Source organism: Phalacrocorax aristotelis, chromosome 16, assembly GCF_949628215.1.
Source record: "Phalacrocorax aristotelis chromosome 16, bGulAri2.1, whole genome shotgun sequence".
NCBI classification, from domain to species: domain Eukaryota; kingdom Metazoa; phylum Chordata; class Aves; order Suliformes; family Phalacrocoracidae; genus Phalacrocorax; species Phalacrocorax aristotelis.
In genome coordinates, this window is record NC_134291.1 from 10,056,101 (window position 1) to 10,071,643 (window position 15,543).

Below are 15,543 nucleotides of genomic sequence, written 5' to 3' on the forward strand. Positions count from 1 at the left end.
GATCTCAGGGAGGTCAGCGTGAGCCACACTACAGTGGCACCGAGGCCCAAAGTTTGCTTGTGAATGTGCATCCTTCAAACTCCAGGTAATTTGTCAGTAGGAATTGGGTATCTAAAATGGATCTAACCATGCATCTCTTTCCCCCAACTGCTTTTTGCTGGTTAGCTTGCATGTAAGGTTTGCCTTTTACCCTATGAACAGCCCCTAGCACAAAGTGAGGTCTTTGCAATTCCATTGGGGTCTTTAGGCACTTGTTTAGTGTTAATGCTGGGACTGTGGAACAGTGGAACAGAGAAAACCAACCTCCTGGCTGGCACATGGCCTGCTACGATTACACAGATGGAGTTGCTGGGAGGGTGGGCTTTATCCCATCAACACCTTCCTATCACTGCTGAAGTGATGCTACCTTTACATGTCAACACTGAAAGCATATCTCTGCTGCACGCAGTCCATCTACTGGCAACGAATGCCACAGTGGAAGATGCCCTTTAATTAATGTACTTCATAACAAGTCATCTGAAAATGGATCTGTGCTTGGAGCCAGGCACTCCGGCATGTGCTGTAGCTGCTTGTGTGAGGAAGAGCTCCTCGTGTGCATTGTTTGCACAGCTGGGTCTTGAGCATTTGGTGGTAAAATTGGTTTCTGAATGCCCATCAACTGTGTATCAGATGCTTTGGTGAAGACAACTCTGCCTTGCTCATCAAGGTCACTTCTGAGCTGAAATGAGCTGCAGAGTGACATGGGCTGTGCTTGGGTGCGATCTGACACACTCTTGCGTGAGGCAGCTGTCTGGGAACACGTATGACAGACACGCGCTGGTATGTGGGTGCTGTGATGGACATGGAAGGCCATGTGAAGGTTGCACCCCTGGCTGCATCCCTGTGCATGGCAGGAATACCAACAACAGCAGCAAACTTAACTGAAGGGGATAGAGAGACCTGAAATGAGTCCGGAGTTGGCCCTGAATTAGAATAAATGTATAGTCCTGCCTTCCCTTCCGTCTCCAGAAATCCTTCCCGTGACCCAGCACTGAAGGGTGCAAGGTTTGGGTCTCCCCGTGCCTTTCCTTTGCACTTACCCTGGCAGTGATGAGAGGATGAGATGGACCAGAGTGCATTTCCTATTCCTGGTGAATCATGAAAGAGAGAAGGGAAAAATGATCTTGTGCTCAAATCTTGGTGTTAAAATGAATTTACGAGTGTCTCAGAAAACTGAAAACAGCCTTGCCTGGAGCAGTGAGCAATGTGTTTTGCTCTGCACAGGTTTTAGTGTTTCTGTTAGCGTCCAGGAAAACTGGCCCCGTGCACCTTGGGCAGAGCCAAGGCGAGGTACTTGGCAGCTGGATTTGTTAGTGTGTTGCCTTTGAGTCCTGCCTGAGGTTGGGCTGAAGAAGACAGATGATCCATCATTTAATGCTTGTTTGTCTGGCCCTGTTGACTACAACGAAGTGCTTTTGTTTTACCAGGGAAGACCAAGCATGTCATGCGCAGGCCCATCCTGTGAACTTTAAGGATTTGGGCATAGATGGCAGATGGGAATCCAGCCCAGCCCTTCACAAGCTGCAGGAGCCATTGCTGTGCCACTGCAGAGGATATGTTGCCTCTTTCTAACCTTTAACAAATACAGGAACTAAGTCTCCTGTAGAGGTGTGGTAACTCTCTGTGACTCTTGTATACAAAACCAGAACAGCACAAAACCCGCTTGTGACTCCCAGCCACGCAGCGTGGCTTAGTTGAGCACTCACTGACGTGAGGCCGTTGCCTTCCCTTTAAGCAAGTGCATGGATGTCTTTGTCCATTAGAGCTGAACCAGCACATGAGACTTGCTGTTGGGCACTAGAACAGTGAGAACAGTGACTTTCAGAGTAAGAGATGTGCAGAAAAACTGGGGGGAAGCAGTGCCTGTTATTCATTGATCAATAATACCTTTTTATCAGTGTTTCTGGGAAAAAAAAAATCCAAAACTCTGCTAAAGGAAATTATATTTTAGTTTGAACCAAATATTTCATATTATCTTGAAATACTCTTTTCAGTTCTTGAAACCAAATTTCTCTTGAAAGTTTCAGTTCTTGAAAACCAAATTTCAGCAATTTGGTTTGGTAGCAGAAAGCCTGTCAAAGAGTAAGCCAAAAAGTTGGAATTTTCAAAGGAAAGTAGAGACAAGCAACTGCTGCACGTGTTCAGGGCAGACTTAGCTCCTGCTTATTTCTCTGAACATCTCAGTGGTGAGGGTTAATAGGGGTGAGGATGTGTCAGCCCTATTCCAGGTAGTGGATTCCAGCCTCCAGAGGCACCAGCTTTTGCGATTTCACCACAAATTTCGTTACAGTTGTTTTTCAAAGCTCTGGTTCCTCATATCCTGTAATTATGTGAGAGTTTCAGCATTCTTTAAAACTGAAGGTAAATTGTCAACTTTTGTGATTGTATAGAATAGCTTGAAAACAACCAAAAAGTTTTAAAAGAAAGAAGGGCAAATAGAGGAAAACCAAAATTACGTTTCTTTGAAATCTCAATATTTGTAAGGCAAACTCATGATTTTGTGGCTGAGGACAAGACTGGTAAGTGCTTGGTGTTGGCACCGCTGTGTTTATTTTCTGTGCTTGGATTTCTGCATGGCTTTATACATGTTATGAAAAATGCAGTATTTTATGTTATTTTTTAAAAGGAAGCAGATCGCTTTGTTGGATGATCTCCAAACCAGACTGTAACATACAATGAAAATTCTATAGTGCACTGTAACAGACTACAAAAGGCTACGATGTTACTTTACCAGCACAAAAAACAGGCACATTATGGAGGAAGAGAATTATAAGGTATATCACTTGTATTTATGGCCAAAAGAGAAAGAAAAAATATACACTCTGTGTGTATGCTGCATATTGAAATTACAGAACAAAATTTAATTAGATCTTTATAAATAAAATCCACATATGCTGATTTATGATATATTTATTTCTCAGCCTTTGAAAGGATGGCTGCCTTCACTTTGAAAACCGGTCATTTGCAGACATCGGGTCTGTAATTCACAAACTGGCACAACCAGAAGTTTGTGGATTTGAGTCTGGCAAATGCCAGTCCCAGTGTATCTGTTTCAGAGGCACATGCTGGGATTCCCAGTGAAGGCAGCAGGGGAAGCATGCTGCAAATGGCATCTGTAACAAGTTTTTTTTTCAAATGTGTAATTATAAAGATGAAGTTGCTTGTTTTGTTCATTAAAAAACAACACTAATGTATTACATGATTATAACAAAAGAGAAAATGTATGATCTTTGTAGGCTTCATCTAAATGTCCCCTTCCCTAGAGGGAATGCTTCATGCTATATTTGCAAAAATATGTGATTAATACTCAAGTTGCAAGTAAGAACTAAAAGCAATTGGAACACAGGTCTTTCTCGTGTGAGCAGAGAGAGCTCCCAACTGGATCAAGACCTAATTAAACATGCATATGAAAGGCTAGTTTGAGATGCCTTTACTCACACTAACGAAGTGTCAGTGTTCCTGAATCCCACTGCTATACCATGGACTTCCACTTCTTTGCCCCAGTACTGAGAGCAAGTTAGACCCCTGGTTTCCTCTCCACCCCTGAGCAGGTTTGGAGGCTGGTGACTAAATGTCTCCTGAGAACAGGAATTCAAGCGCGATGTGGTTTGAGCCACATTATAGTTTGCTGCTACTGGAAGAGGGAGATCCTGTTCTTCCATCTGCCTCCCAGCTTCTGGCTGCATATTCCTGCCGGTGAGCTCTGTCACTCAAACCAGTGGATGGGCCACAGGGTTCTGATACGAAGTCCTCAGCCTCCAGCTGCCACAGAGAGGTCAGCAGGGATTAAATACATAAGGACTCACCACCAGCTAAGCAAGAGTGTTACCTGGACGGTCTTGATCGAAGCCCTGGAGGAAGGCGGTGGCTCAGGGTGAACCTGAGTGTCAGGCTCTCCTTTCACCCCTCTAAAACTGCAGCAAATTCAAAAGAACGTGTCTGTTCCAGTTGTAGAAATAGGAGCTTAGCTGGAGACAAAACAAGAGCTGCTAGCTATTAGCCACTTCTGACTGGAGGTAAAATTGGATTTTAAACTTTAAAGTAGAATCCATAAAGGACTAAGGCGTGTGTCAGGACTCTCGCTGGAAGGTGTGTTCTGCTGCTGACCAAAAGGAACCTCCAACAACTGATTTGACTTCAGAGAAAGAAATTCATGGTTGTAACCACTTCAGCCTCTGCTACGGCGGGTGTAAAAGGCTGCGATGCGTCAGTAGTTTAGTTGTTTAGTTTTACCTCCAATCCTAAGGACAGGTTTATTTCATCTCTTATGGAGATTGGTTTGTGTGTTGTTCTATGGAGCCTTCACATCACGGGGCCCAGCTTTCCTCTCTGAGTAAATAGGTAGAGATTGAATGAGGCAGCTCTCCCAGAGTAGGGCTGTCACTAGATGATGGCTCTGTCTCCGTGATACTGAAAACAGACATCAAGGCACTTTTCACTAACACATTCCATCAATGCTAGAGACTTGTCATGCAGGGAGCAAACACCGAGTGAGGCAAAGGAAGCATTTACAATTTGCTGCCGTGAAAGGAGACAAGATAAATCAATAGGAACTAAATTAGCACAGCCAGTGGCCCTCACACCTACTTTGGAAGCTCTATTAAAATCCATGGCCTAGAATTTGCAGGAGGGATTATATGCATGAGGGGTGAGTCAAGATTTTAGAGTCAGCTAATGTAAGTGACACCCACTTCTCAAACTGCCTGAAAACACTTACTGCCAGAATCCGCTGCCAAAGACAAGAGTTCTAGTAAGTATTTGCTGGCTGTCATTGGCCTCAGATAAATACGCTGGGAGGGGAATAGTGGAGGAGTCAATCAAAAGATAACACTGAGTAAAGCTCAGTTGTATAACACAACAAGAAGTCAAATTTAACCAGAGCTGAACATATGTCTGAGTACCGGGGGCATAGTTAGAAGCGTGGTAGTCCAATAAGAATCCAAAGAGAGTCATATTTGAGAATACCACACAGGAACAAGATCTGACAAATACCTCGTGTGATTGAGTTGGTTGTGTTATTGTGCTGCTCTTGGGTGACCTTTTTAATTCAACTGCAATGATATCTGTCCTAGGCTTTTGCAGAACTTTGTAGATTTATGACAGCATCCCACTGACAAACTGAGACACAAGAAGACTTGCTAAAAGTCGAGGTAATTATTCTTGCAGAAATCTGTTTATTGGCGCAGTGAATGCGGTGTTTCCAGGAAGCATCCGGTGTGTGTGTATTCCGTGCTGTCGATCCGCACGTGCACAGTAATCTCAGACGCTCAGATTATTGTAGAAGCACAGAGCGGGCTCAAATCTCCAGGGCCACACGTGAGTTGTGGAGCTGATCCCTGTGTATGTGATGAATCAAGGATTGCCAGAAGTCCAGCAATTGCAACTCACGGCCTGGCTGCTGGACATCTAGGAATCGTGGGCAAATGTATAAAGTCCTCTACTTCTGCCAGGCACAACTTGTGTGAGAAAAAAATAAGTATCCAGGAAAACCTGAGCCCGTGGCAGCTCTGTGCAAAGAAAACGTCATTGTCAGAATGCTCAGTCCTGGCTCCCAGACTGTTATTATTTCTCAGCACCTTCAGGAGAATTTCCTTTTTTTCTGGTACTGCAGTAGCATGCTGGTAAAGCCCTCGGGACTTGCAGAGGAAGGAGGGCTGGATCAGGGCTGGCTGCACAGCACTGGATTTTTCAACTCTGCCTCTTTCCAGAGCTTCCCAAGGAAATCGGTACATGCAGGCCCTGACTCTGCACTATGAAAAGGGTAGAAACCTCAGAGTCACTTACCCAGCGCCTGCCAGAGGAACTGCAGGGATAAACTAGTCTGGTCCTGCACCAGTCTGGCAGCCTTCGCAGAAGAACATGGGCTTCATGCAAGAGCAGAAAGGCACCAGTCAGTAGTTACAAGACAACTGAAAGTTGTCAAAGTAGTTATAGAACAGGCGGTTCTGCCAGTCTTGGTGGTATTCTTCAGCTTCATTTACATTTCTGAAGTGTATTGAGCCCTTCACCTGGGAGATGCGATAGAAACACGAGGCATTAATAGCATGGAATATACGATAAAAACTAAACAATGTAAAACACATGCAATATAAACAGGAAGAGAATTCTGTGCATGCTTTCTGCAATTGCTCGGGTCTTAAGTGTGCATTAAATTGCAGCAACTAAAGGCCATGGAGCACAATGCTAAACTTGAATTCCACTACAAAACTGTCAGGGTAGAGATCTGACCAACATTGTAAAATATGAGAAGTGATTTTAGGAGCCTCTGTTTTGATGAGAGGGATTTTGGAATTGCTTTTCAAAGGTCGGCTGCACAGCGTTTTCAGAATATCCGGCGCCAGGATTGCTCTTCTCTTTTGTAAACCCCCTGATGTTTCTTGTGCATTGGCACTGCACCTCGCTGGGGGAGACTTTGTTTCACAATGGGATATTTGGGCACTGTGGTAATGGGAACTAGGAAAAACTCAGAAGGACTTTCATGCTGAATCACAGCTTATCTTCTGCAGAGAAGAAAGGATTCCAGATCTTTTCTTCTTTTTACCTTTAAGAGATTTATGGCAAACATCTTTTAGAAAGATCACAGGGAAAGAAATGTCCATCCTCCCTATCTTTTCTGCCTTTCCTACAACAAACAACTGGCCACTCATAAGTGGTCAGGTTAGCTGTTGTGGCTTCGGTGTTGTGTGCATGCTGGAAATGAGCTACACTGTCAATGCCAACTAGATCCTTGGGCACCACCCTAATGTACCATGTGCCACCCATATAGACCTTGTTTTTGCAGAGCAAGAACTAAGATCTGAAAGATGGGCTCGCAAGGTTACTCTAGCCGGTTGCCGGTGGGAAAGCTTGGCATTGCCCAGTCGTTGTCCATGGGGCGGCTGTTTTAACCAGACTGTCCCTCTCATGCATTTTGGGGGACCTTGGAGCTGTATGGGAGGTGAAGATAAGGAGGGCTGCTTGGGCAAAGCCTTAATGGTTGTGCTTAAAAATGATTGTTAGATACTTTTAATGTGGAACAGATTTTCTGTTCTGCTCCTGTGCAGTTTCATGGGGCGAGGAGAGCCTGTGGTGCTGGCACTCTGCCTCGGATACGTGGAAAGAGGCTTCACTCAATGGCTCAAGGTCCTGCAGGCCTGGACCTTCTTGCTACTCAAGCACACTTCTACACCACATTTGGTTCGGTGATAGTGTCTGCAAGTCTCCATTGGACCAGACACTGCATAAACCGAGAACAGCTGATTTCCCATCCCAACAGAAAAATGCTTTTGGGAGGGAGAGGTGGAGGGTAGTGGGTGACCATACCACTACTGAGGAGCACTGCAGAGGAGTTCCCTGGAGAAAGGTGGGCAGAAGGTACGGGAATGTCCAGGTGAGATGCTGGCGGACGGCAGCTGTTGTGAGAAGAGCCCAGGTGCCTGGCCCTGAGCCCGGCCTTGGGGAGCACAGGGGCAGGTGTCCATGGGCTGGAGAGCAAGGAGCTCTGCTGGCTGTGCCAGCACAGGAAGCTCTGCCACGCTCAGCCTCTGCCTGCACCTCTCAGGTGCTGAGCATAGCCCAGAGATGGACAAGGACTTCACTGCATGCTTAAAGAAATTCATGTGATGCTCTTGCCGAGGGAAGAGTGGTCTGAGGAACATCAGCCTCATGCCTTGATTCATCAAGGACAAAAACCATCGGAAAGGGAGGGGCCTTCATTAGGTCTAGGAGACACTTACTTAGGAAATTTTGGATTCCCAGGGGTATTTTGCTGGCTTTTCAAAGGGATCCAGAATAGGCTTACAGGAATTTAGCCAGAAACAAGCTGAGAAGGGGCGGTGAGACAGATCTCACAGAGCTCCCGTCCCTGCAGGCCGCTCTGCCTGCACACCTGCAGCGTGTGGAAGCACAAGTGCAGCTCTGTCCTGCCGTGTCTGGGCTGGTGCGCTTCGGACACGGCACAGCTCCAGTGCCCAGAGATTCTCCTTGGCGTTTGAGCTAGGTCATTTCTGCAGCTCCCCTGCATCCCCAGTTGTTATTAATGGCACACCTGGTGCCAAAAAGGATCTTTTCCATTCTTAATCTGTGATTAACAAGGTTGTTAAAGTCAGCCTCAGCTCTGCTGAAACCAAACAGAATTTTATATGACATATTGGGCAAAGGCTGTTTGAAGTAGTCTTTAATCTTAGTTCTAGGATTAAATCATATGTAAACAGTCACATCTTATCAGCTTAGCTACAAAGTAATTTATTTGTTAGTCTAATTTTAGTAACTTGTAGGTAATTCAATATTATTTGAAAGAGGTTATATAGGAGTGATGAGATCTAATTTTCCGCCAGTGGAGCAAGTAACAGAGCCCCCTGATCCCACAAAAGGCTCTTGCCTGTTATGGATAGCTTCACTGATTTTAGAAAAGCTCTTCCAAATGTGTGAAGAAGCAGAGTGACTAGATGTGAGGCTTTGCAGGACCAAGGCCTGCCATTGTGTTTTTTTGGCAGTGTTGTTTGACATTGCAGTACATTTTTTGTAAGTGTGAGTGTTGCATCTATTTTTACTGTGTTGTGCAGTTAGACAGAGCTGTAACTGTTGAACATTTTGCTGGAAGTTACTGTATCCCAATGGAAGAGATAAGCTGTATTTTCCATATAACTACAGGAGGATACAACTGTGGTATTCCAGTCTCTGTGGCAAAGAGTTCTAGTGCCATTGCTGTCTGTCAGCACTTTCATGCAGTTAGACTGTATTATCTTTTATCAGCCGTATTTTTTGCATGGGCATTCAAGGAAAATATGAATATTAGATTAGATTAGCCTTTACTATAGGACTTTATTTTTCCTACTGGAAGAATTATTCTATGCTGGAAATCTGAAAGATGTTCCCATGTGAAATCTGATGTGCAGGATGTGAAACTATTTCCCTTTGCATGAAGGCATTTCAAGTGAGTGAACATGGATATAGTTTTATTGCTGCTTGGCACTAACAGCTGAAGTAGGTTACAGGAGAAACGGGGCTGAAAGTTGATAGGCAGTGATCGTACATGAAATTGAACTCTGTCCAGGAATATTTTACAAATCGAGACTCTCCTCACCTTACAGCACCTGGGATTCCCAGGTGATTTTGATGGGAGTGGGGAACTCTTGACAGCCTCCTGTGAAGGAGCATGGCTCTGTTTCCTATTCCTGCTTCTAGCTGGAGTTTGTAGAGTCTACTTCCAAATGTCCTGACTGTGCGTGCCTTAACTCCTATTTAATAAGCAAGCCTTATTGTGTCATGGGGGAATTTCACCCATAAGTGCCGATCTTTTGTTTTTCTATTGGGAAATTCAGCCTGAATAAATGCCAAAGAAAGCTTAAAATTTTCCCCTGATTTTCTGCCCAGCATCTTGCATGCTTGAGTACTGGTCATACCCAGATCAGTATTAACTCACACTGGTAACTGGAATTCCCCCCTCAAGGGATCAAAATTGTGCGATCTAAAGTAGGAATGCCTTAATTTGGGTAAAATTGATCTAATCCAGGATTCTGCAACATTTATAGCAGCTAGGCCAAGTTCTTGACCATACACATCCTAGTCCTTTATAGAGGCAATGTTTACAGAAAATACCGCCCCCCCCCCTTTTTTTTGCAGTTCAGCTAGCTAAAGACATTTATTATCTGCCTGACTTGCATGTCTGTATTTGGGCAGGATTTGAGTTTAAAACAGTTTAAAGAATACTCTGAAATCATAACCTGTGAGGCTTTGACTTGGTACACATGGTTGGCAAATCTGGATACCAGGGCAGGAAAGGCCAATATGAAAAGAATAATGTGATTCAATTGACTGTGAAATTCTTCTAGGAACAGGTGTAATTGTGATCGTAAACATTTGTGAGATATTTTACTACCAGCTTTAAGCCCTGCAGAGGGGAATATTTAGGAGTAGGAGAATAAATGTGAAAATAACTTCAAAGGCTGAATTAAAAGATCAGGAACACGAATCTCTAGTCCAGCCAACAAGCAGCTGAGCAGAGAGGGGCCTGCAGCTTTCTTTGATCCATCGTTTTCCTCCAGGTCAGTGCATCTGTGACTCCAGGAGACCCTAATGGGGATCCTTAGGTGGTCACCTGGTGGTCACCCCAGCCAGAGCCCTCTCCAGCATGACCTTGCATTTTTCCATTAGTCCCCTTTCTTTAATGGGGTAACGCAAACTGTGTAACGAATTGATCACCAGCCCCAGGAGGGGAAAAAGTGAAGAGCAAAATTTTGCAGCTGTGGCACTGTCTCTGCCAGAGAAAGTGGCGTTGGGTTGGAGTAGCTCTTTGTGGAGGGAGGCACTGAGAAAATAGGTGAAAAAGGTCATATTTCCTCATGCCTTCTGGAAGGCACAAAGCTTTCCTTTAATGAACGCACAGGAAATGTAAAAGCAGGCAAGGGTCTGAGAACTGCGCAAGGAAGTTTGATATGGGTTGAAAGTCCTTCCTGTGCTTAAGGCAAGCGTCAGAAGCAAAATGCCATTTACGTTCCACTGGAGCTCAGGTTTGCACAGTTCCTTGCAAAGGCCTCTTTGCTGGGTGAATTTTTCCCACTGCCGTTAAGGAAACACAACTCATTGGTCATTTCAAGGAGGGAAAATGAGAAGCTATAAAGACAAACATGTAGGAAGTGCTATAGAGTGATAAGGAAGCCAGGATGGTAAATCAAAGCCTAAGGTGGAAGGATATGAAGGGGCACATACATGTAAATCTTTCTAAATGGGGCAAGGAGCTGATGGGGCCTTTAGAGGGATGTGAATGGAGAGTAAGTGGCTGGAGCTGCTGAGAAGCTGAATGAATTCCTTGACTTGATAAGCAAGGGAGAGCAGCTAAAGGTCACGTACTGTAAGGAGGACAGGGAAACACAGTGGTTTTCTATGTGGGGAGAAAGAGAAGGCATATTATTTAAAAGTTTTATGTGTGTAACCCAAGCAGACAGTGGGGAAATTAAAACTATTAAAATTGACAAGTCACCAATTTTAGATTAACTGCAACCTACAATTCCTGGACTTGGTTTCTGGCCTTGGTGTTTGAGAGGTCCCTGAGAGACTGGTGGTGTCTGAGGAAGGAGACACAGAAAGCATTGTCTCCTTATTAAAAAAAAAAAAAGGGGGCGGAGAATAAAACAACAATAAAAAAAAAAGAAATTAGGCAACTTGTAGAGAAGATAAAGTAGATAGTACTAAAGGACAAGCAGCAGGCAGTGTTTGAGAGCCATTTGGTAGGCAGTGAAGTGGCCCTCAATACCCAACGGTCTCACATTTCTGAAATCTCTACTTTAACTAGGCTGAATGTGCATTAAAAATGTGCTGTGCTCGTACAGCACCAGCTACCACAAAGGTCTAGTTTTGGAGAGAGCTTTGAGGTGTTGCTGCCGTACAAACCATAGCACAGAGTAATGCAGTGCCTGGGGCTGCACAGGTCACTGAGAGCAACTTGCACACCAACGTCTCCCTCATTCCCCGGTTCCAGAGAAAATGGCAAACACGTTCCAGTCTTAATGTTGTGATTTTTTAAAGTGCCCTGTGAGTTTAAGTGCCAATAACCTACAGTGTTTTACATCCGCTCTGTGCTACTTCTCGCCAGCCATAGCAGTGGCAGATGACAAGCCTGGTCAAATTGGTGCTTCGGCTGCCCTGATCTCTTAGGGCCGCTCTGATATATGGGGTGAAGTCAGGATGCAGCTCCGTGCTCAGGTATCGTCGTCATGGCAGAACCATTGCACCATGGGTTCGATTGAATTACAGGGTCTGAGTCTTCAGACGTACACACTTTCTCCCACATCAGCATGAGCGGTGAGATCTCATCCTGTAGGTGCTGTGCTGATGGCAGAGGACCTTTGTCAGGTTATTTTAGCTAAGCCAGTGTTTTCCAACCTTATTTTTAATTTATGGAACTCTAAACATTTCACATTGCAGGTTTGAACCCTTTTACAGCAAACTTAAGCTTATTTACTATCTCCTTGCTCATGTAAATTCTTAGAAGCTTTTCACAGACCTATAGAAAGAGTCTGTGTGCCTGGAGGGACCATGGCTCAAACCCCCTGGTTTCATGAAGCTATTGCTACTCAGAGCCTTTTATTTTCATAAGCTGTGTGAAGATGGAGAGAAGCAAAGAGAGAAGGATGCAATACTGCAAGCTCTTCTCGCCTTCAAGAAATTAGGAATACTTTTTTATTTAGAGGAGAATTTATTGCAACAGAGTTCCCAAGACTTGTGTCCCACTAAAGAGCGGAGGCACAAGGCTCCTCTTGTGAGGTGTCAAGTTTCCCAGGAGACAGACTGAGCCACTGAGAAATGTTGCAAGTTTTTGGAAAAGAGATTTATATATAAATGTGTTACGGGAATAAATACCTCTGCTCATAGACATGGTAATTCTTCTGTCTTACTTTGTTTGCTATCTTTCTTTCTTTATTGTTTTCAGAGATTTAAAGGAATTTAATTAAAAAGGCTGTTTAACTACCCTCTTCTTTCCAGATAACAAACACTAAAATAAAATGAAGTGAAATATTGGAAAGCCTTCTTTATACCCCTTTTAAAACGAAATACAAAAGCCAAATGAGATCATAGGGTTTATCAGGCAAGATATTTCCAGAAAAGATGAGGCAGTGCTCCTGCCACTGTACAAGGAACAGCTGAACCTTCATCTGGAAAGTCACGGTCAGTTCTCTTGTTTGGGAAGGATAAATCCAAAGCGGAACTCAGAAGGTGACTGGGACAATGGGTGACACTAACAAGGAGTAACCGTAGCAGTGTGGGTCGTTCAGCATAGCAGAGCCGAAGTGAGGGCACTGCTTTCTGTAGGTGCAATAGAAGGAAGAATATTATATAAATGAAAGGAAAGCTTTGGTCGACAGAATTATTATAAACTGTCATGGAGTTACACTTAAGCTCGAACGAGGAGGGCTCTGCACCTCAGAGCAACAGGGTTCTGCACAACCTTGCATCAGGACAGCAGGGCCAGGGGCGCATTGCGTAACCCATATACAAAAGGAAATGCATGTGATGCTGTGGAAGTGGAGTCTGGCTGCAGTGATCATCTCCAGTCCTGTATGCTCCCAGAATGCCATTGATTTCTTCCATTAGCCTGGTATTCCACAGGGAACTGTCTACCTGTGATCTTCCAGAGAGCCAAAAGTAGGCTTTATTATTTAGGTTTTAGATCAGCTATAATACATCATTTAGAGAAGATCCTGCTGTGTTAAGATGCATTCAGTAACGTGGCAACATCCTATTAGACTGCACTCTGCTTTGTCTTTGTTAGCTTCCAAGTCAGCAGGTAAATGATCAGAGTGGCCCAGGACCTGCTGGTGGTGATGCTCATCTTGTGATGAGTCTTTCCTGGGTTTACATCTTTTGCAAACCTGGTGCTGCTGCATTGCTTACCAGTGCCCAGCACACTGGTATCGATGCATCTCTACTGAAATGAGCAAACACTGCTTTGCTCCTGACCGTGTGTATCCATGCTCTCGGCCTCTCTGCCATTTCCATCTGCGGAAGGTTTCAGCTGCCTGGGCTCCTGTCCTCAGCTTGTGACTCCCCCTGCCCTGGCATGCCCTTCCTTTCCCAAAATGCATTTTGAGGCTTCAGCTGTAGTAATGTGGGTGTGGGTGGCTGGGAGCACGAACACCACGGTCTCTAAGTGGGGAACCCTGGCTCAGTGTGCTGGGATGGAGTTCTCTCCAAAGCTGGCCTGGTGATGGGATCTAGGAGCTGCAACAAAGCGTGTTTAATGGCCAGTAGTGACAGGTTTATAAAATGACAAGGTGACCATTGCCTCCAATAGCGATCATAGTCTGACTTTCCTCCTGGTGGCTGTTGTAGCAATAATCACGTGTCTGCAGCTTTCTCCAGGGTATGTTGCCATGCCTTCCTCTTGCATCAGCTGCATACCTGACTCTCTGGGCTCTCCCATCACTGTGGGGGCACTTACAGCACCACCTGCGTTTGTGGTAGCCACAGTTCATCCCACTTATTACCAGGGGGAGTCTGGAAATGGGGATGCAGGAAGGGAAGGGACCTGTAAGGCTGCTTTCATCCTGCCATTCACTCTGCTTATTGGTACCAAGAGCTGTCAAGTGTGGTAGAGACGGGCTTTGCCGAGTGTGGGTGCTGCCTGGCATGCAGGGTCTCTCTGCTGGTCCCTCCCTGGCCAGGAGGCAGCGAGCAGAGCCGAGACAGAGCAGCACCCGGGTGTCAGATGTCTGTCTTAGCCTCTGACCGGCAAGAAGGTCTCCATCTAAATCAACAAGAGCTCTCTGGACTTCGAACCATGGTGGGGTAGATATTTTTAGAAGCCAATCAATCAGTGGTGACTGTTCAAGTTCAGACAAGTCAAACACAGCCTGCAAAGTTACACAGAAGCACTGTGTGTCGTGGAAAGGTTGGTGAGCCTGCTTATTTGACAAGCTGTGCCAAATCCATGAGCTACCAGAGCTGAGTTCTTTTTAGAGAGATAGCTATAAGAAGTAGAAGTGTAAACAGACTGTGGATTGTAAAACACACACTTTTTAAATTGAAGCAATAAATTACAGTTTGGGCTTCCACAGAAACCTTCTTTTAAGGTGTTAAAAGTGTTTTCCAAACCTGAACACAGCCCTAGATTGAGGGTTTTTCGTCTTAGCCTTTTTGCAGGTGAGGAAATCAAGGCACAGAAGCATTTAGGGGCTACCAAGGTACCTCTGTCTGTCTGAAGAGCCCAGCTTGTCTCCAGGGAAGTGCTGTGCTGAAATAGTATTGGAAGAAGAAAATAAACACCCATGCCCTGGCATTCCCCTTCACAGTCTGATTAGCTAAAATAGGTCAGCCTCAGGGCTCTGAATGGCAGTGGCAGAAAGGTGACTTTTTGATGGCTCTGCTACAAGGTAAGTACTATCTGAAGCCCTTGTAGATCCTTCCTCAAAGAACATGAGCTGGAGTTTGCTAACACTGAGCACAGAGAAGAGATAATTCTTGCAGGAGCCTCCAGATGCTCTTCTAGTGCATAGGAATGAAATAAAATAATAATAATGAATCATCTCACTCCATGAAAAATGCCGGCACAGACTGGACTTAGACCAGACTGAACCTCTAAAACCAGATACCAACAAGTCAGTAGCCAGATTAGAAAATGTTGGTGTTCTGATTTCCAGAACCTCAGTTTATCCATCTTGAAAATGGGCCTGATGTTTGCCATTGTTAACCGTTCAGAAAAGAACCTGTGGCTCCTGCCCCACCTGCTTTGATGCTACTTTCCCTTCCCTCTGTCACTGCAAGGCATCTGCTCCAGAGCTCCTCACTGGAGTCTTTGCACAGCTGCAACAAACATAGTCCACGATCTGATTCTCAAATTGGGTTTAACTCATATGTTCAATGCCAGCTGGAGGGGCCTGATGAGTTTTTGCTGATGCATCAGAAATATATTTTTAGGCAGGTTTCTCTATAATTATCACATTATAGCTACTGCTGGATTGCTCAGAGTATAGTAAACAATTGCTATACTTGTTAGAGGTCATGAAGACAGAAAAACATTCCTCTGTG

General features: G+C 44.8%; 1 long non-coding RNA gene across 3 annotated transcripts in view; it reads left to right on the forward strand.

Annotated features, from left to right (window-relative positions):
* LOC142065353 (uncharacterized) overlaps positions 1-15,543 on the forward strand; it is a 106,139-nt gene that overhangs the window by 62,158 nt on the left and 28,438 nt on the right. The window lies entirely within an intron of this gene.